General features: G+C 40.8%; 1 protein-coding gene across 3 annotated transcripts in view; it reads left to right on the top strand.

The window, feature by feature from the left end:
- MAP3K20 (mitogen-activated protein kinase kinase kinase 20) overlaps positions 1-27078 on the top strand; it is a 1515864-nt gene that overhangs the window by 1269556 nt on the left and 219230 nt on the right. The gene's annotated exons all lie outside the window — the stretch shown is intronic.

The following is a 27078-nucleotide window of genomic DNA, read 5'->3' on the forward strand; positions in this document are numbered from 1 at the left end:
ACGGTCCACTAACCAACTGGGTGTCCAGACTCTGTCTTACAGGAAGCACAGTGTAAACATAAACGGAATCCTCCCATTCTATCTTTACATTTCTGAAATGTGAATCCTGACATGAAACAGACAGCACACAATTTTAGCCCCCCCCTTCTTACCGCCCCTCTCCCATGCAGTCCTCTGGACTCAAGGTTTGTCATCATGTGAAAGGCTGGTGACATACAGTTGTGTGCCCACTTAGCTATGTTAGGCTGTGGCCTGGCGACATTTGAAAGGCTGAACACATGTATGTCGACCGCACATTTAACAACTGGATTGAAATTCCCACACCGCACTCCATACAATCCCTCAAAGCCACTTACCTCAGGGGGGCTGACTTTGCCATCTTTGGCTATGATACCATAGTGGACTCTTTAGTGCAATACTGTAAGGCCTCCGTCCACTAGCTTCCTCTAGCCACAGCGTAACCCCTGTAGAGGAAAATAAATCCAGGAGCCCCTAGTGCCAAACGGATCATGATCTAACCCGAGTGGCTTTCTGCTCTATTCTTTCAGTACGTCCTGGGTCTGGCGAGCTTGCTTTCAGTCCCCTTTCTATAGTAACATTTGTGTCTTGCTGAAAACTATGAATATATTTGTGTGTACTTATACATTAAAAAAAACTCATTGACACACCAGACCTGCCCAAGTACTAGTGTATTGACACACGAGACCTGACTATCTGACCTGGAATACATGCATGTATAACACTATACCTCAACACCCCTGTACCCACTGTGGGAACGCGGCAGGTATTGCACTGTATGATAATGAAGACATTAGGGCAATCAATACACTATCAAATTGAACTCAGGATTCGGTGTCAGACATCTTGGCTTTACATGGTCAGCATTTCCATTTGAACTTTGAGTTTCTCTTATGATCACCCTGGATTATTTCCTTTCCCTGAGGGAGCCCCCATAATGCAATCAAGGTTCACACAGATGCCCCATTTCAAGAAATGGCAGCAGACCCCAAATGCTTATCAGGGTGCTGTGCAGACACTGTAGATACATCATGTCTGTCAGAATTCTCAACATTGGAGCTTAGTGTACAAGGAGATAGCTGGATTACTTCTGAATTTTAAGTCGTGTTGAGGGTGCGAAAATGGCTCATCTGGAGGAATTATGAATAAGCACTGTTTATTTGCCAAAAAGTATGTAATGCATAAGCGATCCACCACTTGAGACTTTGAGCTCATTCCAAATATTGTTCCTATGTTTTCACTTGAGAGCATGTAGAAGCTTTTTTATTTATTTTTTCAGTTATGATTTTTATTAATGAATATCATTAATACATACTCCAAAACAATCATATACGTGTCCCACATAAACATCTTCATCAACCTTCATACATCAATGAACACTACCAGTAACAACCATAGAACATGAAAAACACATAATAAAATGTGATATCTACAAATATATATATATGGATATATATATATATATATATATATATATATATATATATATATACGAAGCACAGCCAATTTAGGGTAGATGAACCATATAGATAATATCAAGTATCCATGTTAGATATAAGCATGTCTGTTTGATACTAACATATGTGTATACCAATTCCAACAATATCAAACTTGAAGTATTATTCAAAGTATTATGTAGACATAACGTAATAACCAGGTGTGTACAACCTAACAAGTAGCTAATTATCAAGGTTAGTGGAGGGTAGTATTTAGCTAAACAGATAGCCACCAAGAGCATTGATTGTAACAAATATTGTACTTTTCATCGTATCGCAAACTTGACTTGCAGTTATACTTGGGACAGCACAATGACATTGCTGTAGGAAACATTGGAAGAACGGAGTCAATATGTCATGAAATATCTGCTGCGAATCATTTTTTGCATAGACTTACAATATACATTTTAGCAGTCAAGAATATAGCCATTATCCATTTAGGTTTATGCCCAAATTCTATGGCAGAAATGTTGGGAAGTATCATCATTTTTGGATAATTGCAGCTTTGTACACGTGTTTATTCATTTCCATACATCAGACCAACATTTTCTAATTTTCGCACAAGTCTGTAGGATGTGGATCATGCTACAGCCTTCATGCATGTATCTCCAGCACTCATAAGTGGTGGATATATGCATCTGGTGCAGTTTATCTGGAGACCTGTACCAAGCAAAGACCTAGCTCGAGAGCAGTGAGTGCTGTCCAGAGTGTGGGCCAGTGTTTGCATCCAGAATCTTACACTGTTCTAGCTTCAGCCTGACTTATATTTGTATTGTGCAAACCTCCAATAGCAGACCATTGTGATTCAGTTAGGTCACTTTGAATTTGGTTTACCTTTTTACTGGTTTAGAATGCAAGTAAATAATAGCGAAGCAATATTATGGTATGTAGAGTTTCCGTTATGAACCTGTAGCAAGATGGTGGGGATCAATAAAGAGGATGATATCAGGTTTTTTTCTCCAATTTGTGCCATGTTGTCCATAAGCCATTGTATAATTAAGCATTAATTCCGCCTTCTGCGGGTTACACTGCCCGGTAACGGCCCGAGGCCCAAAATACTGGCCCAAGCGAAGCAAGGGCTGTAACGCTGGGCCCTGGTGCCGTTAAAAGGTCGGTGGAGCCCGCAGAATGCGGGATTAATGTTATTAACATCCTGAGGTAGACCCTTGAGATACTAAGATAAAAATACTAGAAAAACCTGCCCGCGCTGCTTTGTTCCAGCTGCAGCCGGGGAGCGTCAGGCAGGGTTGTCATATAAACAGATGGCATGGTTCCGCTTGGAGCCGCTCTTTCATTTCCTTGCCTTTACCTCGAAACAAAGCGAACTCTTCAGCCTGCAAAGAGGAGCCCCTTTGAGGTAAGGAGAGAGTGTGTTGGGGGTGTTTAGGGGAAGGATTTGGGGGGGGGGCAAGGGAGGGGGTAACCAGCAGCATTGGGTGGAGGGCAGTTGCGGAGAGCACTCAGGTTTCTCCGGACCGGGGCTTGCATTGGAAGATAAAGCCTGGGTTTGGAGCAACCTGACTGGCTTCCACACCTGCAAAGGGTGCTAATTGAAGTTATCTCCAACATTCAGTATGTGGAAGACCAAACCGTAAAAGTAATGATTGCAACGGTTGAATTCAGCCCTCTACTGTCAATATATCAACAGTCTGTACTATTCCACTATTTTCCCATTGTGGCCAGTATATGTGATTAGTTGTATTGTTTCCCATGGCCAAATATTAATTTTTAGTATAGGGTGAGAGATTTGATGGGAAGTTGTTAGTGTTACAACTGCCATACAACTTGTTCAGCAAATATATCCCTAGTGCTACCTATTCAGCAACATCCTGTGTGATATGCAATATTTGGAGAGTCTAGTATAATTTGTTTGCCAATAAATATTTTGTGAATTAAGATATTTGATGGTTTTCACCCTCTTGAGGAAGTGGAGGCAGTGAAGAGAGTCCCATTATAGACTGACCATAATTCACACGTAAGAGGAAATTCCAAAGTTCCTGCTCCACAGTCCCAACACCCTGAAAAACCCACGCTCGACTTCCACTATTAGCTTTCATAAGCCTTCCCAATCTTGTATTTTAGTCAGAAGGTTTTTTACAGAATATCCTTCAAGTAAGTACTAATGACGAGAATGTCCTATGATTTTCTGCAGCTTTTATACTGTTGGATTTATTGTGGATACACGTTTCACCTCTGCTAAAATTCCTTTTATTTAACAGCCTTTGTACAGTCCCACCCCATATTTCTGGGTCATGAAACAGGCAGCATTTGAATTTATAAATCTATTTTCTTATAATGGAAATTAACCAAAAGGTGGTCCACAAACTTTATCCTGTCGAAGTTATCAGAATATGTTACAAACTTTGGCAGCTTGTCTACAGAAGGTCATAACTCTACTTGCAAAATTCTCACTCATTTTATAGCGCGAACAATCTTATAAAGTTAAACGTATCTATATCCAGGGCTCCGTTTCTAAGCAGCACGATGCAGGTCAATCTTGACATGCTTCTTTCTGGCGAATAGCAGACATTCCTACACAGCGTGAGTCACTTTGCTTTTATTGAATAGCAAATCTTGACATCTCTTTATTTTTATCAATATCAGCGACAAGTACTGGTATCAGAGAAATGTTACACAGAAAAATGCATTTCGCATATCTTGCATTTGCTTTGTATTTTCCATTAGTAATGTGCTTCCAGGTGAAATGTAGTGTGTTTAGTTTCTAACGTATGCGTCAAAGTCAAATCGAAGCTATGGTAGGTTGCATCACAATCACAATTGACAGGCTTGACTTTAGGGGAACTGTGCTATCAATTTGGAACCCACAGAATACTGGTTGATTTATTCTATGTATCAACCCAAAATTGTGATTTGCTCAAAGGAAAACCACTATGCCCCCAGCTCTGTTGGATGATTTATGTGTATGTAATTCAGGAACCTCCCACTATTACACAATGTCATTGGCGCAATATTACTGTTCATTTAAAATTGCATCATTTTATATGAACCGAAGTGGCTCAATTAAGCTCCCTTTCATCCCACTATTTCTCTTTTTATATGACAAGGTCTTCACAGGTCTTGATTTATAAAATCTATGTCTGTCAATGAAGCATGCCCCTCTGTTCACAGCCCCAGTTGTTGAGTATTCGTGTGAAAAAGTGGGATTGAAGTTACCGCACTATGTTTTGCAAAATAATGTGTGCACTGCACATGCTATCTGTTCTGTGCTGAACACTCATCAGAGAAAAATGCTATATGTTGTCATTTAAATCAAATCACACTTGGGTTTCAATATAGTGAGAAGGAAAGTGCAATTATCACTAACATGCGGAAGCATTCTATTTTGTATTATCCCCCACACTTGGTCTCCCTCCCAGTCCCACCCATTCCCAGGACCAACAAGTGAAATGATTATGGAGGACACATATCATATTGCATTATTGTTTTTTATGCTCACTTTGGAATATTATTGTAATGCATAGAGCCAGCATGGACACTCGCCGCTTCCAGGTAATCTCCCCAATCTGCTAGGCCTATCCAATGATTACATTCTCTACCTAAGAGAAATCGGATCTCACTCCAGCTACAATATGCTTCAGGCTTCCTTTTGGGCAAGGCCTATGGTCTCTCTCATCCCTCTGAATGTCATGTCATCATCCTACCACAGTGCTCTTCCATTTAGAGAGAGGTTCCTCCTTCGGCAGCCTTTATAATCTCAGAGCTATATACATCTTCTTCTTCTGGATTCCTTCTTATATAGGCTCCCATGTTCACACATATTACATCACAATTTCTGATTGGTGAAATCTTCCCATTGGCTTGCTTAGCTGGTTGACAATCCCACAAAATACACACCTTAATTTCATAGGTTGATCATTTTCTGTCCTAATGTTTAGTAGAACTGTGTCCCATTATTAAAATATGGATATTCAGGGTGGCACTATCGCACTACATTCAGACGTGAGATGAACATTTACAGAATTATGAAGATTTATACAATGTAGTAACTCATTATAAAAAATGAATATATCATGTTTGGTCTTGTATGTTAGGGCACACTCTCACTGGTTCTGAACATGTGTCTCTTTTGTTTTAAACCTTATTATTGGGAAGTTATAGTCAAACTCGTTTTTTAATCACCAAATAATGTCATTCAAAATGGTCAGCTTTATTTCTGTTGAGCTCTGTATGTTAAACCTACCTTTTAAGTTGACAATTAACGTGAACAACTGATTTGCCCCCCTTTGTGAAACCTTCCACTAGCTCAACAGATAATAAATTATTAGATGAGCTAATGTCAAAGCTGAAACTTTAAGTACATGTATTACCTTTGATGATATGATTCTGTTCACCAGACCTTCTCCTCATGTGACCAACCTGGCCTAAACTGGACAAGTAGACCACATTTTAGCTCTTTTGGAATGCAAAGATACATGTAAAAGGTATTTTTTGAAGCCTTTAGCATATAAACCTTTTAGTTTGCTGGACTTTATTGTGTCTCTTTGATGACTGAATAACAAGATTTGGCTTTCCAGATGACCGAGCTAATCCCCTTAGGCCCTAGACTCCCTTATTTCTTATTTTTCAATATAAGTAGAACTAAAGTTACTTTGTGTTAGAGTTGTTGAGGAAAAGACAAGAACAAGTGTTGGAAAAACTAAAATGAAGGCACTGCAATTTGCCATCTAATAATACTTCAATATGCGTAATTCCTAACATGTCCAATACAAACATTATCTGTAGTGATAAAACCATGTAGGCCTTCATTTATAATTACATCACAGGGATTTATTTCCCATACTTTTGGACAGAAGATGACAGTGCACTGGGAAAATAAACTGCTGTTACAGAAAGCGACAGCTTTTCCACATTATTTCACATGCTCTGAATAAGATACATATTACACAACTTAAAAAAAAATATTTCAATTCTCAAACATATTTATCTCACAAGAGTGTTAGGATTCTGATTAAAGTCTTTTTTCTTCATGAATAAACTAAAGCTGTGCTACATTTGAAAATACATAGCATGTTGGCGTATGAAATTTAAGGAGAATTACTTTGCTAATGTGGTTTTTCACAATTAAAATCTCAGTGGTACAAACAGGATTTTCTTCTGTACTTGGCAACATTTCTTACGTAGTATGAAGAAAAAGGTATCAGTCCTCTGTTGGATATTTCCTCGCGTTTCCGTTTCACATACATACATTTAATAACAGGACTTTGATAGCAAAGTGGCTTTCAGCAAACCGTGCTGTTAATTGAAAGTTTAGTAGAAACTAGGTTGCTTGGTACATGAATACACTGGCACTTCTCACCTCTACAGTTTGATTCAGCCAGTCTCAATTCCTCTTAGTTTTGTGTCTACAATGTGCTGTATTAAAAGATAGGTATGATCTATGGAGTTTTACAAGTTTGTGAAAAGTGTCCATTCTGTATAATTGCATTGAAATACTGCAGTAAAAATGAGTGGCCTTACAAAGGTCTGCAGGAATATCATCATTGCCAGGCACCTTCCTTGCCTTCTGTGTCATAATGGATTATGTTATTTTCCAAAGAGTGACCACTTGTATTTTATGCTCAGCCAAAAGCTCTTGTATTAGGCTGAGCTCTTTCCTAGGATGTGCAAACTCCCCTCTAGCATCCTCTCCTGCTAATTCCTAAAACTGGAGTGAAATGTGTCCCTGCCAGGTGTCCTCACTGATGGAGTTAATGAAGGCAGAAAACCCATGGTCCATTAGGTCGCAGGTGCCCAGACACCTTTTCTTTCTGATTGAGGCTATTTAGCAGAACTTCCCAGGCCTTTGCTCGGTCTACCATCTTCATTCCAACTGCCTTAATGTCCTGTCATAGGGATCTCACCTTTTCTTTGGTCTCATCTTGCCCATTATTTAGCTTTCTTACTGTGTTTGAACCAGTTGAATTTTGCCCAGTCATAATGGCCATCAAAACTATCATATGTATTGCATGGACTGGCAGCCCAAAGAACCACACTGAACTTATTTTTACTTTTCATACTTTTCTCAGTACTCTGTGGTGGTACACTCAGAAAAGAGCACCTTGCAGTAAAGGTCTCCTCCACAGAAGCTAAGATGTTGTTGTTAGAATACTCCCTACTCAGAACTATCTTGAGAGAGGGCAGAATTGCTGTTAATGTAAGTGAATGTAATTCGCCCAGATTAAGGCTTTCCCATTTTACCTGATGTCGATTCCCTGACACAGTCAACATTGTACCTTCGACAGCATGAAGCATGAGGAAAGGATTCCACAGGTCAACCTCTCAGGGTTCATGGTTGCTTTTAACACAATGGGAGACCACCATATGTGAGGGGCCAGTAATGCGAGTTGGACAACTGTTTGATGAATTATCAACAAATGCTATTTTATTAAAGAAAATATCATCAAAATGCCTCACTCTCCCTACTCTGCTGAGGATTTCCCTGCCTAACCAAAGCTAAGGGGAAACACTCTAACACAGCATAACCGGCCCTCATGCTAAACACCAAATACACAAAGAAAATATATGGCAATACAACATAATATGAACAACATTCACAGTCTCTAAATTACCTCCTAATTTCCTGGGTGATTTCCCTTTCCCAGGATTCAGGGTCAGTTCTGTTAGTGTTTAACCAAAGAAAGAAATGTCTCAAATCAGTTCTTGATGTTTCAAAATCAATGTAAAGGTGTGTTAACCAAAGTTCAAATGATAGCAAATCTCTTTTCCTTGATGAAAAATCCACTTTCCACTTCCTCCAAGCCACGATACTTTGTCACCTCCTCAAGAAGACTTGCCACAGTTAAAAAGAAATACAATATCCACCACTATCAGTGATACACAATTCTTTGTTAACAGTTATTATGCTCTTGGTTACAATTTTAGAATTCACAATTGTATATTTGTCAGGATTACTTCTTAGTGCTACTGCTTCCACTTCAAAATCTTCACTTCTACTTGATACACTATGAGAGCACTCCCCTTTGTCTCACCGTACTCCACTTTGCTTAGGCTACTACAATGTTCCATCCACTGACACCTAGATATACCACCACAGCTTCAGCACTTTGGACTACTACACAGAGCTTTAGTGATTTGTACTTCTAGACGGGCTCCAACAAGATATACATCAAAGTACTTTAGCAGCTTCAAGTAGGCAAGGCACTTTCCCTTTTTGTAACTCTCTTCAAAAGGGGCAGCCTCTTTGACTCTCTTGTCTGTCTGCCACAATATCAACTTGGGTTTTCCTTTAAGACTCACTTCTCTCTGTCTTCCACAGCCTCTGGCACTACAGGTTGTGTCAACAGAATAGTCTTTACAAGTAGCCAGTTTTCCTTCCCCAACTTGACCTGCACCTATATGCCAGTTACTGGCCCAAGTAATTACCCAGAAGCCTTGGTGCCACTCTCTTAGCTTCAAGTAATGCTTACACACTTGTATTTTAGGTCAATGAACTGTTGTTAACTTCACAGTACCATTAGATTGCTTTTGAACTTTGAGGAAGTTTGGTTTCTCTGTGAAATACGGGATCTCTTGGCTTGGGCAATGCTTGTTCTCTTCTTCAATAGTTATACACTTTAACTTCTTATAAATGAAAGGTATGCCATGTTAAGATAACAAATAGAATTCAGTCTTTCTTTAGAAATCAAAATTAGGCACACAAGGCCACTTCTTGATATCGTTTTAAGGGTAAAAAGTTTGGTATATAATTGTATTGCCATATGCAAGTGAAGGATAGCGTTCAGTCCTCCTTTGGGAATCACAATTAGGCACATGTGTCCACTCTTTCATGTAGTTTCCACAAGTTAAAGGTTGTAATACTTCTATTGTCAAGATTAGGTATTCAGTAATAGTATTCCCTCTCCTTAATTAGGGACACGCGACCACGCCTTAAAACAGTAACAGTCTTTCAATTATCAAACAATGGATTTAAGCAACTTTAGCTTTTCGTGCAAATGAAATGCCTTTCACGTTATACGTGAGTGTTACATTTCTCACCAGCTTCTTGTACGCTTGCTATGTGGGTTGCACTGCTTTCCTGACTTCTGCTGCAACCTCTACTGCTTCTGGCTCACTGGGTACCCACACCCCTGTCTGTAAAGGTGTCTCCAGGCTGGCCACACGTTTTTGGAGCTCATCCCCCTCCTGAGACCTATAGCTTGACAACTGCTTCTTGCCTCGGTCTCCTGCACGGCTGCTGCTCGGCAACCACAGCAATCAGGCTCACATGTGGAAAGACAGCTCTCCTACACATCATCTGCTTTGCAGCCTCTGCACTTCAGAGTTTGGGGGAACAGGACCCTCTCAGAAAAAGTAGGTGAAATCTGCTGTCTCCCCGTTCCAGCGTCCCTCTCATTCTCCCACTTCTGCTTGGTTTGCCAGCCTTGTGCCTTCTTCCTTCTGCTACTACTGCTACAGCACACATTCCAATCACAGTTCCAGCTCTTTCCACTCCATCTAATTGCCTGCACCTAGGGGGGCCTTTTATGTCTCCCAGGTTCCTTCAGGTGTGGGCTGTTAGGCTTAATTGCCTGACTACAGCTATAGCATGCCTCTTCAACTATCTTTCTCATCCCAGTTCTTGTGGAATTACAGGACTTGTAGTCCCCGTCAACAAAGTAAGCTTTTTCAACAATTGAGTTCATTTTAAGGGCAGTTTCATAAGATGTCATAGAGTGCTGACGTTGAAACTCCTCATGTTGCACATAAGTAAAGGCTGGGAGAATGAAAAATCAAAGAGTACAGTCATGTTTATGAGATCTAATTACCATTATTATTAATATACAACAGGGGGAATTAATACCCAGATTTCTTCACAATACTCCTTCTGTAGCTTTGTAATTCCCAATGACCAAATAAGCTGGAGGTACACAAACCTCTTATATTTTGATCTGCAAAAAGATGTATTGGCTGGAATACATCATGGATCCAAGCCCAATGCATAGAAGTGCCATATATTTCCCATCTCTGTTTCTCTTATCAAACACTCATGAACCACAGAGAGAATTTTTCCCGTTTTTATGCAACCAAATAGGCACATATACATTGTTACTTAATGTTGCAGGTCATAACATATAGTTTCACTGAAATAAACGAATAACTGTTGTACTATCAAGTACTTAATTCTGTTGAGAAATATGCTTGATTTGAAAAATCCCTCTCAACGGGACCATGCCTTCCATGCTTGTGAAAAGGCGTCCACATTTGGCTTTCTCCTTATTATGTCCACTGCTTCCTCTAACCGGAAATTACACAGCATTCATGGACCATTTTTTCAAGAACAGATCGTCAGGAATTGTGGTCTGTGTTTATGTAGCCTATGAACAAGAGGAGCAACTACTAATTTCCAGAATTCTTATAAAGACGAATGTGGTGAAAAATGTACTCTCATAGGAGCGAAACAATTATTGGCGGGAAAACGCTGCTTCCTTTCTTTTTCTTATTCAAGATTTTTACTATCATATTTACTTAATTATCTCACAGATATAAAGGCCAGTTTATCCCACTCCATGTTGTTATTTAGACCAGAACGGTCACTCTGTTCCTACATAGGCACCATGCATTTCATTTGACTCATGTTGTTACACTGTACTTGCTGTAACACAACCCACTTTGTTTCCTCTGAACTGTGATTATTTTCCAAAAAATGTTTCACCAGTGGTGCTGTAATTATCTGCCTTCTAATGCAGCTCTTATGTTCTGCCATTCTTGTTTTAACCATTCTTTCTGTTTTTCAAATGTATTTCTGCCCACATGGACACATCACAAGATAAACTACTACCTGGGTGTGTTACCATTTGTAAATGTCCTAAGCTCCCATTTATGCATAAGTCCTAGGTCTTCAACATTAGTTCTCATAGTTTGTGCACACACATTACAAGAAATGGCCTTTTATCTTAGGCTTAGGCAAGTTCCACACCTCTGTATGCCTCAGGGTCAAATGTGTCTTTTCTCTTTTCTCTGTCTTTAATACTAACACTTTTCTTATATGCAACGATTGCTTTGGCAAATGTCGATTTGCCAGTATTTAAGATTGTACACTGGTTCAAAATGACTCTATAACTTTACTTTATATAATACATAAGTATAGGTGTTAGAAAATACCATCTTAGATGCATTACTTTTCAATTGCTGCTTAGGCTCAACTAGTGCCTCTATCGGATTGTTTCATGCTCTTATTGCCGATGTTCTCAAAGTTTTTTCAGAGTCGCCCCTTGCCCGTAATTTAGAAATGAATAAGTTTGCTTCTTCTTCAATGACCGACTTAAAGCTACTATTTCTTCTAAGCCTAGGGAACTGTCCAAAAGGAAGGTTTTCTTTAATATGTTTTGGATGGTGACTACCTTTATGTATAAGGGAATTTTTATTTGTAGGCTTATGGTAAGGTTTAATTTGTAACTTGTTCTCATAGTGGTGGTACACTGTCAAATCTAGGAAATTGATTTCATCTTCACTAATAAAGGAAGTAAATTCAAGATGGTCATCTTAAACATTTAGCCATCCTATTAAATGTTTCCCCAATTATTTTCCCCTTTCCACATCATTGTTATATCATTGATGTAACAACATCATTTCATAATATTGCTTTTAAATGGGTGGGTCACCCTTATATTACTCTTTCTTCAAAATCAATAACATATAAATTGGCCTCACTCGAAGCCACACTGCTGCCCATACCTGTACCTTGTATTTGCAGATAAAATGTACTTTATAATTGAAAAATAAATTAGAAAAAGCCATTTTGGTATACTAAAGCACACATTCTGTAAGGATATATCCACATTCTATGCCTTTATAAAGGGTGCCTCTAACAATATCCAAAGTGGCTTTTGGGGTATTCTAGTATATAAGGACACAATGGGCCTCATTACGAGGTTGGTGGAATGGGTTTGCCGGTAATGGTGCCGGTGCCGGTAAACCCATTCGGCCCTATTACGAGGTTCCCTTGCGGGACCCGCTCAGAACATCTGGTCAGACAAGACGTCCTTTGCGGGTCCTGCAAGGGGACCAGGGAGCTAATAACGGGCCCGTTATTATTAGCTCCATCCCCATTCCCATTGAGCCCCGTTCGGGGGCTCAATGGGAAATGGGGATTGTTTTTTTGAATGAAAAATTACCGGGTCCTCCAAGGTTGGAATGACACAGTAATTCCTCATTCAAGGAACCTGGACCCGGACACGAATTTAATAATAATAATAATAATAATAAATAATAGCACCATGGATACCTCCAAACTCATAATGAGGCCCAATATCTAGCCTACCAGCAAATGATCTCCTTTAATCATGTCTCTGTTCTCTGTTAATCAGATAACAAGCAAGGAGTCTTTCAAAAAGGACTTCATAGATGGAATCGAGAACATTATCTGCATATTGGGACAGATGTTCTAATGTAGAGGAGACCGGAGAGATCATGGGTCTCCCAAGTGGTGTATTTCTATCCTTGTGAATCTTTGGCAATATGTAGAATAGCAGCATTCTTGGATTGTTTTATCAGAAAATCAGCTTCTTGCTACACTATCCATTCATTATCCTTAGCCTTTATTATTTCAAACTGAGACGCCTCTGTTAGTGTAGGGCTAGGATCCACCTTCAGGTGAATGCAGGCAAAGACATCTCCCAATTGTCTCAGACATTCCTTCTCATAATAACTACAATTGAGTACAACAATTGCGCCTCCCTTGTTGCTCCTCCCGTATCAGCTTTCTCAATGACAATGCCCTCATTGTTGGCTAGATTATGTAATGCTCTATTGTCTGCCTTTGAAATTTTCAAAAAGGATGTATTCTATTTCTTGGAGTACCTTATTCTGAAACACTAAGATATGCAATTGCAGGGAATATTGCAAACGATTATTTAAACCTGATGAATTCTCTGGGCCTGAGTAGTTTTTACCTTAAACAACTTGGGATAGATGGATCTTCCTGACAAAAGGTTGGAATTTCAATACTGAAATGGAAGGAATCATGCTCCTTAGTAATCACATATCCTAGACCCTATTCTAATGCATATCTTTCACCAGTTGTTAATTGATAAGTGGATAAGTTCTCTGCCAGGAACGGATACTTCTGGTAATCTGTTGGTTCTGTTTTCCACAGAATTCGTTCCTGCCCTTGCCTCTCTCTAAAAAAGATCCACCTCTTCGTCTAGTCCTGCCACAATCCCTACCTCCTCCTGTGAAGCCTTTATCCATGAAATGTGATTCTCCTCTCCTAAAGTTTGGTGATGTCCCTTCACTGCTACCTGCATGTTCCTCCTATGTACTTCCCTCACTACTATACGACATATCTCAAAATATCACCCGCCTCGTCCTTCTTTGTGCTCCTTCTCCCTCATTTGGTCTTGTACCAAGATGAGGTTTGTGATCATCGGATACAAATGGGAATAACTTTCATGTGGGAAATTCGTTGTCTTTTTTTTAACCTTTTTATCCCTTCAGTGGTGGAAAACCTTTTGAACTCGTCCATTTCTGAGTTTAAATCTTTCAAGTAGAGGGACTAGTTGCTTTACGCCCAATTCGTCTTTCACTAATTAAAATAATTGTGCATTCTCCATATAGGTTTATTGAAATGCGCCGATTCATCTACTGGAAAAATGCATCATGGGGGAGGGGAACAATAGCACCAGGAGTGAACCCCATGGGATATTGGTGACTATTCAGAGTGCTTTCTGCTCTCGTTTTCACCAGTCCAGCCCTTAACTTCATTATCTTGTCTGCTGCCAGCATCAAGCCCCTCTGTGTCTTCTGCGTCTCCTTCAGTCCCACTGAATTCTAAACAAAGTGAAACGGGAAGTGTGCACCTAAGTTGCTTAGTTGCCATCTTGGAATGTGTGTTTTCTTTCAACCTCCTTCTTTCCTTTGTACCCCGTACACTTTGAGTGCTCTAGCAAATGAAGGGGGCCATCGGAACGCTTGTGCGCCTACTCAGGTTAAAAAAGTCATACATGTGAAGATCAGAATAGGCAGGCATATTTGTAGAGATGTTCGTCTGTTCTGTCGATTTCTAATGGAGAGAGAGGGAGATTTCACTGCGTTTATGTTATGTTGTGTCATAGTTTTTTCCTTCTTCGCATCACTTGTCAAGACACATGAGACACTGGAATGTACACCGAACATAGGAAAGGGCAATCTTCAAATACACGGGGGAAGGTCCATGCACAATCATAAGGTGACTAGGTGACTCCATCTCACTGCTCAATCCATTTTTTAGTCCTGGGGTGTGCGTGTACAAGGCCCAGTTTACCAAAACTTCAACTCCCAGAATGCACTGATTTGCTGAATGAAAACCCACCCACAGAACAATATTGTCACAGTGGCATGGAGTTATCTGGGCACCGTACCCAAACAGCAGAGGCGATGTGCTGAAAAAAGCATATTATGCAGTATCGGCTCCTGCAGTAAGATTAGAGTTCAATTTCGTACATTTAGCAGAGGGTAACAACTGTATGCCTACCCACAATGACACACTGCTACCTTGAAATCTGTGCTATCAATTAAAATACCGACTGAAGGAAATTTGTCATTCTGTCACCTAGGATTTAAATCGAATGCCAAGCAGTCCTGAAAACATGTCAAGACCTTTATAAACATGTCTGCCAATCACACCGAGAAGCCATTCTGTGCGGCTAAATGCATACTATGTGATGTCATTAAATGTATGCTTCATTTGACTCTGCAATTCATTTTCAAGGCACCTTTAAGAGCCCTTCGTCCGCAAGTAACTGGCGAAAAGGCAATCTGGTGGCCCCCGTGTCTGTGCCAGTGTCTAGTTAGCCCAAGTCTGCCCTGACCTCAGACACACACCATTGTTAAGGCTGTAACCCATTTACATATTTTGCAATAAAACATCAGTTATTTGATTCTTTCACCTAAAAATGACTCATTTTCCTTTCTTGTACTTTAAAAAACCAACTACTCTAAGCTTGTTTGAGAATAATCAAAAATTGCCCATTTAGCTAGAAGTCATTTTCTTTTCAAAAGGCAAATGTTATTTAATCTTTCAGCTGTTCATTGTGCCATCATAAATACTTTCTTTTCAGCACAGTTGTGGGGACTGAAATGAGCCCACTAATTGCCTCCCATTTCGACTGACATGTGGTGGTTTAGTGGAAAGAGAACACAGCGGGGAGAAGGAAATAGGAGGCTGAGAAAATGAGAGCTAATTATTTTCCCTGCCTCATGTCAGGCTCTGTGTCAGCCTTGTTTTTACAAACTGGAAGGTTTAGCACTAAATAAAACAAACTGGCGTCATGTTTTTATATACTGGCAGTGTCAGGGACGCAGCTGCACATCTCAAAGACAATATCACGCCTGCATTCGCATGGACACCATCTGACAGCCACTGTGAGCCACTGCTAATGAGGATAACGCAGTGGTGCCAAGTGAAAGGTGCTGAATTATGGATGATTCTCCGTCAGTGCAGCAGTCCTCCTGTACATCATTACGAGGCATTGTTTGCAGCCCGGATTAAAACGTGCTCGGGCCCAGACCCTGCAACCTATGCGCGCGAAGCCGGCTGCCGATGGCATCTTGAGGGGAAACTTTCTCTCGCGTTTCCTTTGGGTCCAACAAATCGCACGGGGCAGAGCGCTGCGTGGGGTCACGACACTAGGCGCCCAGCTATCTTTATCATGTCAGATGTGTGTGTGTGTGTGTGTATATATATATATATATTTAAAAAACGAAATTCTTTTCTTATGCCGCACTTCATGCCAGAGACCTGTCTGTAAGTGTGGGGCCAGGTATCAGACCCATATTGAGAGCCGCCTTCAAGCCAACACATTAGGTTACTGAAAGGGAGAAATAGCATGTGAGAAGGGACACAAAGCTTGTAGGTGTTATTTGGTTATTTGCCCACCCATTGACTGCACAGGGACATGCTAATCCCTATGGCCTTTCTCAGCCAGTCCCTGCCCCTCCCTACCCAAAACACCTCTCAATAGGAACTCTTTCAGCACAGTTTAATGGAGCTTTACCATCAAACTTGACACTCTTACTGCCTGATTCATGGAATTTTTTGTGGGAAAAACGCAGATTTGCGTGCCTTTCTGCTTGAAAATTCCCATACTTCAAACAGGGATTTTCGGGCAGAAAGGCACGCAAATCTGCGTTTTTCACGCAAATAATTCCATGAATCAGGCTGTTAATCCCTGCCAGTGTTTTTTCAAAGCAGTCTTCTGAGAGTTAATGGCTTACGTAGAGCTGTAAAAACAGCTACTGGTGTAATAAAAATGCCTAAACCAGGTATGCCTTCAGCCACTATGATTTAGAGGCACTATGCACGTCTTTCACTAAAGTCCTGTTAATAGCAAACACTGTCATAGTCAACAGTTTGGGCTTTTTTTATAGTTATTAGGCATTTGTCAGACACTGATATTAGAGGCCCAGGTTCTCGCACCATTTTACACTTGTTACCATTAATGGCCAGGAATCACCACTACGGCATTGCCTGGCAAGTGCCTTTACTATGTTTACACAAAAGCCCAAACTGTTGGCATTGCCACTGATAGGATATGTCATTTATAAAGCGCCCAGACACAAGTGTTTCTAGGCGCAACAAGACAAGGGAGGGAAGACAGAGGGAGGAAAAGACAAACAATCTTACTAGGCATTGTGTTATTCAGATCATGCAAGTGCGAGAATGAGAAGTGAACGGGGATAGGGAGGGGGCAAGTGCAAGGGAGAGGGGAGGGGAAAACAGTGCAGCAACACTCTGAGCAAGTGCAGCCAGGGCAGCGTGGCTCTGGGTAGTGCAAAGAGAACAAGAGACAGTAGGGTTACAGTTTTCTTTAAAATGAGCTACATCATCATACTAGTCAGTGTATTTGGCACAATCATGTACATTATCTCCCTACTGCACTGTTTCTGCAATACATTTTGCAGGATTCACTATGCGGCACATGACAATTCTGATTGATGGATTAGATATTATTACTTCATAGCCAGACACTCTCTGTGTGGTCAATGTGCTTTTGGGCTTTTCAGGATGGCAAAAAGGGCGTGTTTGACATGTAATGTTACTGAATAGCCCATCATTATGGTGGATGATTTCTCAATTGTGAAGGCTGCTGCAGTCAATGCTTGCTCACATGAATAATGGTCTCTGATTACTGGGTCTTAGATCCTGCTGTAAAATGCCAATGGCTTGTGTCCCATAAAAGGTTTCTGTGCGAAGACAGCCATCATCCCAACTCCATTTGAATGGACGAATAGGAGAAATTCCTCACTATAATTTGGGATCCCTAAAACGGGAGTTGTGCTTATTGCTTTTTTCAATACATCAAAGGCATCTGTCATCTCGCCTGTCCGCACAATATCGCTTTTGTCTTTCTGTGATTCTTTGAATCCTTCTAAAAGAGGTTGAACATATGTGTTGTAATCAAATACCCATGCACGACAATAATTGCAGAGTGACAAAAATTGCTGTTACTTTTATATTGTATTTTTCCAGGGCGGTCTGGTAATTGCTTCTGACCTTTCAGGTGTCACCTTTCTGCCTTCTTTTGATATTATCTGACCCAAGTATAATACTACTTCTTCCTGACAATATTGCAGTTTCTCATTGTCCACTTTGTACCCTTTGTCAGCTAATATAGTCGGTTGTGTCACTGACTCCTTCCTGTACTCTTCCTGTGGTACACTGCACACCAATAAGTCATCCACATACTGTATAATCATACTTTCTGTCTCTATGTTTCCCATGTCCATCTGTAGCACCCTGTTGAAAACACTAGGGGATGCACAGTACGCTTGTAGATGGTGACTGTGCTGTAATATGATTTGGTGATATGTAAATGCGGTCAAATACTGCAAATCTTTGTTCACCAGAATTGAGAAAAAAGGCATTTTTCAAGTCCATTACTGTAAAACATTGGGCCTCAGGTGGTATGTTACATAATAATGTGGCTGGATTTGGCACCAGTGGGAATCCTGCCTCAACAATGTTGTTCATAGATTCTGTATAAATCTATAAGACGCCAATGTTGCCTTTTTTACTGGGTACACCGCTGTGTTGCATGGCGATTCTGAATGTGCTAATATACTTTGTCGAATCAGGGCGGCAATATTTTTATAGATACCTTGTCAGCATCTTTTGACATGCAATACCGTTTTACTCGTGGCAAAATGGCACCTTTTTTCAATTTTATCCTAACCGCTCATACTCCTTTTAATAGGCTGACGACACATGGACTGCTAGTCCACAGTCTACTTGGTCCCTGTGCCAAATCTCCCTGCAAAAAAGATAGTACTTGTCTCACCAAAGATATTGTGTGGGGAACCACTCTAAACTCTATTTGTAGTAAGTAAATTATACAGATGTTAAACCTCACCTCATCATCTGAATAATCATCTTCAAACAGTTCATTATCATTCAATTCAGTAAGTGTGTGTGTCGAGTCAAGCGCTATTACTGTGCGCCACGTTACTCCTCCATCAACTCCATGTAAAATCTTTCTGCCTCTCTCACTATTGCTGCTCCTAATTCAATTGTGATAATTTGCCCTTCTGCCACATCCGTGGGTACCTCTGGTCTAAACAAACATTCTGTGATTAATCTGAACAATGTGTGCTGTATTCGTGGAAGCCATGCTAATACCACCTTTACCGCATAAAGAAACATTTCCGAGGTTAGGGATATGCCTCTGTGCTTTCTGGACATATAATGGCCCCACAAATTCATGTGCATTCACATAATGAATACTTGGTTTTGAAAATATTATCCCTTCTTCAGTAAAGGAAATTGTCATGTTTAGTTTGCTCATTAGGTTTTGCCCTAATGTGTTACCTAGTGTTTTTCGGGAATATAATAATGGAATGGCCATCTCATGCTGTCCTATCGTTATGGGCAGGCTGTCTGTAAAAGGAACCGTTGCCATAGCCCCAGCGGATCCCTGTTCATTCATTGATATTCTTGACATCGGAAATGTCCCCTCTCTAACACAAGATCTCATCACCCCTGTGCCAACTCAGAAGGAAAATGTCTTGTTGCCTATGGTCACCCCAACCCTAATTTCTTCTTGTGGATCTGGGGTAATCAATAGAATTGGGCACATCAAGTCTCCCTGTGGTCTGTCCTATTGCAGGTATATGTTCAGTCCTGTTACAGTTAAAGGATTCCCCCCACTACTGTCATACCCCCTACTCTAGGTGTCAACGGTGCCTGCAGTAATATGTTTGCATCGCATTGTGCTATTGTATTCTGTTGTGCCTGTGGTTATATTGTGCTTGCTGTGTTTGAGGCTGAACTGCCTGCTGTAGTTGCTGCATTTGTGGCTGTACTGCCTGCTTTGTTTGTGGCATTTGTTGAGCCTGTGTCTAGGCTGGCAAATACTGTGTGTAGTCTTGGGCATTGTAATCTTGTTGTGTGGCACTATATGGCAGTGGATATGCGAGCCCCCCTCTTGGTGCAAATTGCTGCCAACATTTGTTGTATTCCTCCCCTACTCCTGCAAACCTTTGCAATGTGTCAAAGGTTTCCACAAGTCCAACACTGTGGCCCTACTCCCCCAAATCGTGGTGGCTCTCTGTTAACCCCTTCTGGCTGTGATGCTTAGACTCCAAAGCTTCTTCCTCTTGGTGCAAACCCTCTTCCTCAGAGGTGATAATTGTATTGTCCTCTTCCCATAAAATTGCCATTCCACCCTTGCTGTGCTTGTTGTAGTTCTTATGCATTCTTTTAATCCCCCATACCAGTTAACAATGCTCCATCTAGCACCCATTTCTACAATTTTCTTCGCACCAGCTTTGCTTCTTCTACCTTTCTTTCCTCCACTTTTGTTCTCCTTCTCTTGTTTTAATCGACAATGAGGACCAATGGTCAATTGTATCTCAGACCATGGTTTTGCCTCAATCCCTGCAATTTTCTTTAATTACCTCTGTACTTCTTCAGGGAGACCCTGACTTAAAATGTTATAGAAAATAGTTATATTCTTGTCTCATGATTCACTTGTTTCCAACCGCCATTTCTCTTGTATGTCTTATATGTAAGCAGCCGGGTCTTCATCTAGTCCCATCTTCCGTGTCATGATTGCACTCATTTCCGGTGTGTCTGGATATTGTATTCTAAGCACCTTCCACACTTTTACTTGGCAACTATTAAAGATGCCCCTTCATGTCTGGTATTCTGTGCTGTCACCCCAGGGTACCCAGCTCTTTTTCAAATGTCTTCCACCCCAATATAGCGGCAAACAAGTTATTCATGTTGTCTACTGCTGAAGTAATGAGCGCCGTTTCCCTTTATAACTCGTAAATTCACCTACCTGCGCCCGCTGTAAGTGACAGTAATTTATATATCAGGTTAATTTTTGTCTATCTGGGGCCAGGCTATATATAGTTTTAACCCTTTTGTAATAACAGGAATTACATCAGCCCGCCTTTGCGCCCGAGTGCGCCCACGCCCATTGTCCATTTTGGTGCTGCTGTCATACAGACCTTTTTACGGCCTGGTAATTCTCTTAATCTGTTAACATATGGTATGTTCTTCTCAGGACACATTGAACGTCTCACTGAGAGCAACTGATATCTGAGCGGCTCTTTCGCTCTGTCCTCTGAGTCCCTAATTTCTATCTCTCTCCATGAAAGTGCTTGATGAAGGTGCTTGTGTAACTTCCTTGTCACTGCTCTCTTCGGCATGCTCCCACTCTGGCTCTCCTTCCTCCCCTTCTTCTTCTTCCTCTGCCTCTTCAAAATCTAACCTTTGCAGAGGCTCTCTCACATAGGTCCCACTCACTACCTCCTCCAATACGTTTCTTCCCATACCTTGAAGGCTTCCACCGACTCTCTCTTCTGTCTCATCTACGTTCCTTGAGCTGTCATTGTTCCTTCTCATAACATCTCCCTTTTTATGTCAATCAGTGTTTGTCTGTTAATTATGTCATCCACTTCCTTTCAGCGACTTCTCGTTCTCGATCTTCCTCACATTTTCTTTCTCTGTCTCTCTCTTCCTCCATCCTCCTCCATCCTCCTCTCCTGCTCTATCTCCTACCCGTTTCCCTCCTCCACCGTCTTCTCTTTAGAATCTCCTGTGCCTGTTGCGTCAAGTTTGAGTATTATTTGCCCTCCTAACCATTTGTCTGACACAACTACCATCTCTTCTATGTCTCCCTGTGCATTTCTTGCTCGTTGGCGTTCTTCCTCTGTTTCTGTTAATCTGGCTTGCATACTACGACGCATGTCATATTCTATTTGCTGAGGCAGTAATTTTAGTTTTTATGTTCCTCCACCCCATTCTGTCTTCTTCACTGTTTGCTGGGGGGTAAATATTTAGTGTTGCTAGACCCTGCGGCAGCCTCTAATGGATATAGTCCCTGTACATTTGAGAGCGGACACTTGTTAAAAGAGTTGGAGGAAGAGGTGGTGGAGCCGTGGGCGCATAGGCTCTTCATCATGCTGGTTAAGCATCCATTCTTTCTTACTTGGCTCCGCCACCATGTCTTCAAACATCTTCCATAGTTCGAGAAAACTTAGTCTGTTCTGTAATTGTTTCCCCTTATGTGTGGCATGTAAATACATTTACATGTATTACAGAACCTCTTTCGAATGAGTACTGTCTTGAGGCCATGGCATAAACATTTTGCCAGCCGTATCTTTAACCCCTTGAATGTGGTATTTAAGTATTGTATCCTTATATTTAGGAACAGACGTACATGGATGAACAATGGGACTATCTTCTGGCATGATAACAATATAAAACAAATTACCAATGTTCGATAAGCACTACTCCAACCCTCGCTCACCCCTGTCTCTCCCTTTCCTGTCCCTCCCTTAAATGTTCTTTTACAATATTACCATGCCCCCATCTCTATCCGAGACCACGTGGCCCAAAATTCTCTTCTTAACACAAATACACCCTCCTACTACCACAACAAAGAGAAACACCTCTATTCCGCTACGCTATGTCACAAAAAAACAAAATGGCTCTAGCATTCATTAATATAAATCAACAATACACCTCTCTTCCCATCTATATGTAGTGGATCACACTCTTATTTCCCTGCGCCTTAAAGAGGCTTATTGCGTGGACTTTTATAACTCTTGTTGAAAGATATTTCTCTTTTTTATATCTCACAAATTAATACTGTAACTAAGCAAGCTTTCTGTAACAGCGCCACAATGCCCTTGGGCCGCTGTGTGCTTTATAAATGCAAATAAATAAATACATAAAATAGCACTTGAATTCTCAGTTTTGCCATGCACAGTTCATAGTCACATCCAAGGCTCTTCTGGTGGTCTCTGCCATTGAGCCTCCTCAATCTGCCTCCTCCTCCCTCAGCGCCAAGCGGGGCAGCCTGTGGGATCGGGCAGGACTTATCGTCAACGAGGGTACTGGCCCACCTCTCTTGCCAGATATGCATCACTCCGCTTCCACAAGCTGTCCTCAATGTTCAAGGGGGGATCGCGAGGAATCCTCCATAGTCTGAGAAATACCGAGACAACCATCCTCTGCTACAAAGTGTTGAAGAGGGCCCAGATTACCACAATAGCTTAATAAAACAATACTCATTAATGTAGTACTCAGAGTGCACTGCAAAGCCCAGCTTTATTCAAAACACAGAATAAGCACCCAGGACAGCATACAAAATGCTCTTGGTTACACAATGGGTGTGTACAACACCTGTGAGTGAATATAATTGGTTAGTATCTTAAGATACATAAACAATGCATAGGGGTTCATTTCGCAATTGGTTAGAACATATCTGATGTCTCCACCTGTGCATAGCCTCTTACAGATAAACGTTTCACTACATCACTATGTTAGTCACTAATTGGCTGGCACCATTTATCATGGGCGGTATGGCTAGAGAGACTGATTTGTTGGCATTTTGCTCACCAACCTTAGACACCTTGCCAAGACATCAAGATATAATTGAGACATATGGTGGAAGGTGAGAAATCCATGGTCTGCACTTTTCAAATTAAAAGTAACTACTCATCATTCCGAGGCCATGTGCACTATCTGTTGTCTTTGTATTTCAGCCTCGTGTCTGTGTGTGCTCTGAGGAGTTCGGCACGTGTCTTATCTCAACTTGTGTTATAATGAATGGCTAGTGTTCTTCATGGCTTGATCAGGTGCTAGAGTACCGTGTTCGAGAGTGAATTTCTCCTTACTTATTGGATTTTTAGCAGATGTATGTTATATTCCTGGTGGCCTCTTGGGACACCCTTTCTCTGTCCTCTATGGTCCACTTGGCATAGTATTCTCATGCACCTGGACAGTAAGGGCTGGATGTTCCTATTCATTCAATTAACTTCGAAGGTTACTGCTCCATCTCCAGCTCATTCTGCATGCCCATTACTCCTGTCTGTGCCTAACTTTGACGAGTGCTGCGGCTGTTGTTCTCTGCAGCTTCATAGCATCGAAAATAAATGTGTTTTTGTATATTCAGCATCTTTCTTAGTCCCTTCGACGTGTAGGCTCGCTGCAGCCTCTGTGCTAGGAAAATGGCTGTACCTTGATTAATTTCTTTCAAGTTGTGCCTTGCATCTCTTACATGTCGAGGTTGCTCAAGGCAATATATCTCCAGACCTAACCAGGACAACATACAAGGACGGACACAGCTCTGAGAGGCAATAGGCCCAACAAGGACCCAAGACGGGGAGCACACAAATGCGCATCAGCCTATACAGGACCTTCATCCCTGGACATCAGAGTCCCTTTACCTAGCACATAGACTTAATAAAGACACCAGAGGTCAGAACACATGTCGGCTGACCACTACTAAGACTAAATGTCTCCACTTGAATAAATAACACTGAACTCACCAAAGTACTGTGCAGATACTCATCCTTTTTTGATATAGCAAGTGCGAGGTAACCAGGAACCATCTCATGTAATTAATTAATTAATTAATTTAATGTGACACAGTTTTATAAACAAAAACTTTACACATAATTCAACAAATATACACAATTAATAATTTCTTAATCATCACATTCATCATCTTAGCATCTAAATAAACTCATACAATAAAAGCATATTTCTTATTCTGGTATAAATAAAATCACTACCTTTAAAATAAAAAAGAACTACAGAATACTAAATAATACATAAGTAAACAAATAAAGAGATATCCATCAATCATATAAAGCAAAAAACACATTCTATCCAAACTTTATCTAAACTCTGAACACTTATTAGATATTTTGCTCATGGGTAGGAAGCTGGACTCCACCCCTACAGCAGAAATGAATACTAATCCAAAGCAGTTCTGTCATCAGCCGTGTTGAGTAGAGAGGTTACTGTCCTTAAATCCTTTATTGGCCATAAACCATACTCTATATAGTGCCAGGTGGAGACTTGCATTCAAAGTGTTTATGCACATGTACCAAAACTCGTCTTCCTTAATGTGGTCCAAATTACGGACGTAACTGCTGTAATGCTTAATATAGGATAGACTCAACCTGGGACACAGCATAAGGACATGTCCAGCTATTTCAGGTGAAGCCTTGTTATTACAAATCCAGCAAAAACGCTCTGTTTTAGGTATAGCTCGTTCAGGGCCAATCACCATTAACACCGGCAGATGATTAATGCGCAAAAGCAATATGAAACGCCTCAAGTTATCAGATGGGCACAAATTTAAGTACCCTTGGGCCCTTTTGTATGTATATAATAGATGTGATATAAATCCATAACTACTTAAACTTTCTAGATGTTCAAAGCTATTTTTCCAGTCCCATAGCTTCAACCGCTCCCCCAGCTGATATTTCAGATATTCAGAGTTATTATCCCACTTAGGAATCCATCCTATAGTCTTAAATAGTGTGATCATTTCTGCCATGAACTTGGACTGTTTGTTCCCACTGATATCCTCTCTTACATTCACCAACAACAAATTGGCAGCATTCGTATATATTTTGATAAAGAGTTCTGCTCTCTTCTTTAGCACTATAGATTTCAGGGAGAACAAACCCAGTTCCAGTCTCAGAATTGCCATTGGTATACCTTGTGAGAGACCCAAAAGCTTCCGCCAAAACTTGCCCTCTATTATCTGAAGCCAATCTAAATTGGTATCATTGGCACCAGACATTGGATGCATAGTTGACGTGCATATATATATATATATTAAACTGTTTCCACCGATCCCTCAGTGAGCGACGAGCTGCACTCACAGGGTGTTGATGATAAAGAATGTACAGTTACCGTGCAAAAAATAGCACCTCAGTCCAGCGTCATTGAATAGTTTAAAATGTCCTTTTTATTCTTCAAACATTGTTTAAATATGTAGCTCAAAACCCACGCCCAGCATAAAAAAACGGAAGGTCAGCAAAGATGACACGTTTTGCTGCCTCTCATAGCTTGGTCACATGATTTTGCCTACGCTCAAGTACGCAATATATTCACACGATTGCTCAACTCACATAAACACAGGCAGGGGACAGGGTTTAATCCCTTTTAGTTCAGTCTCTCCTCTGTGTTCATATCCTATCAAACACTAAACACTGCTCAGATATCTATAGTGTACCACTATTAAAGCATAAATAAACACATTTTATTTTTAGATGACAGCGTTGTCATCCACCTTTCCTGGTTACTCAAATGGATACATGATCAAATGGTTGCTAGCAAACATTAGCAACTCTAATAGTGGGATTTCCACACCAGATCTACTGGAGACAGGTATTATCAATTAGATGTGTTCTATGTCATCCAGGACCCCTTGCATCTAGGTTACTCGTGTATGGTGATGCTACAATCAGATCGTATCTCCTGCAAGGTTCTGTGTCTAATCTGATATAACCGGGGGACTGCTCCAAGAGGTGCCCTGAAAGGTAATTCACTGAGATACCTCACAACCATTAGAGTTCAAAATACAGTTTCCTGTATCGCAATGCACAAAACACAAAAGCATATGATAGGTAAAGTGCCTAGTGCTATTTCCTATGACATTAAATATTATGATAAAGTGCATAGTGCCAGTAAGGTGCCTTGCGGCCGTAAAGTGTCAGATACAATCTCATGTATAATAATACATATTGTACAACTGCATATTGTCGGTAAAGTGCACAGTGTACTTTCCTATATCATTTGGTATTGCAATAAATTGCACAGTGCTATCATAGTCCCTCCTGGCCATCACATTTATGGACAGACCCATTACCAAACTCATAGATCAACTACTGTGTGATAATGTTTGGGACGTTGTCATTCAATATGTGATAACATTCTTTGTCCACTGGTCAATGTCATGTAACCCCCTAATATGACGGTTTTGAATGGCAACAAGAATTTGGGAACCATATATTCCAACGTGCCCACTAAAAGCGTGAAAGTGACCCAGGAAATACTATGCTGTATAATCATATACGCATGTCCAATAAAGTGCAAAGTGCTGTATGTTATAATACCACTAAAAATGCTTGGTGCAATCTCTTAAGTGAGTTGCTGCTTTTTGGATTGCTGAGTGCTTCTCTCGCTTCTATTAAGCTCTATCAATACACCCTGAGCCAAATTTCAACATAAGAATACTCTAAGCTCTATCCTGGCATCCAGTTGCTGAATCTACAAAATACCCCGATACATAGACTCAGCAGACCTCAATTCTAAGCAGGCTAGTTGACAAAGGGA

This window comes from Ambystoma mexicanum, chromosome 9 (genome assembly GCF_040938575.1).
Source record: "Ambystoma mexicanum isolate Mex_15411 chromosome 9, UKY_AmexF1_1, whole genome shotgun sequence".
NCBI classification, from domain to species: Eukaryota; Metazoa; Chordata; class Amphibia; order Caudata; family Ambystomatidae; genus Ambystoma; species Ambystoma mexicanum.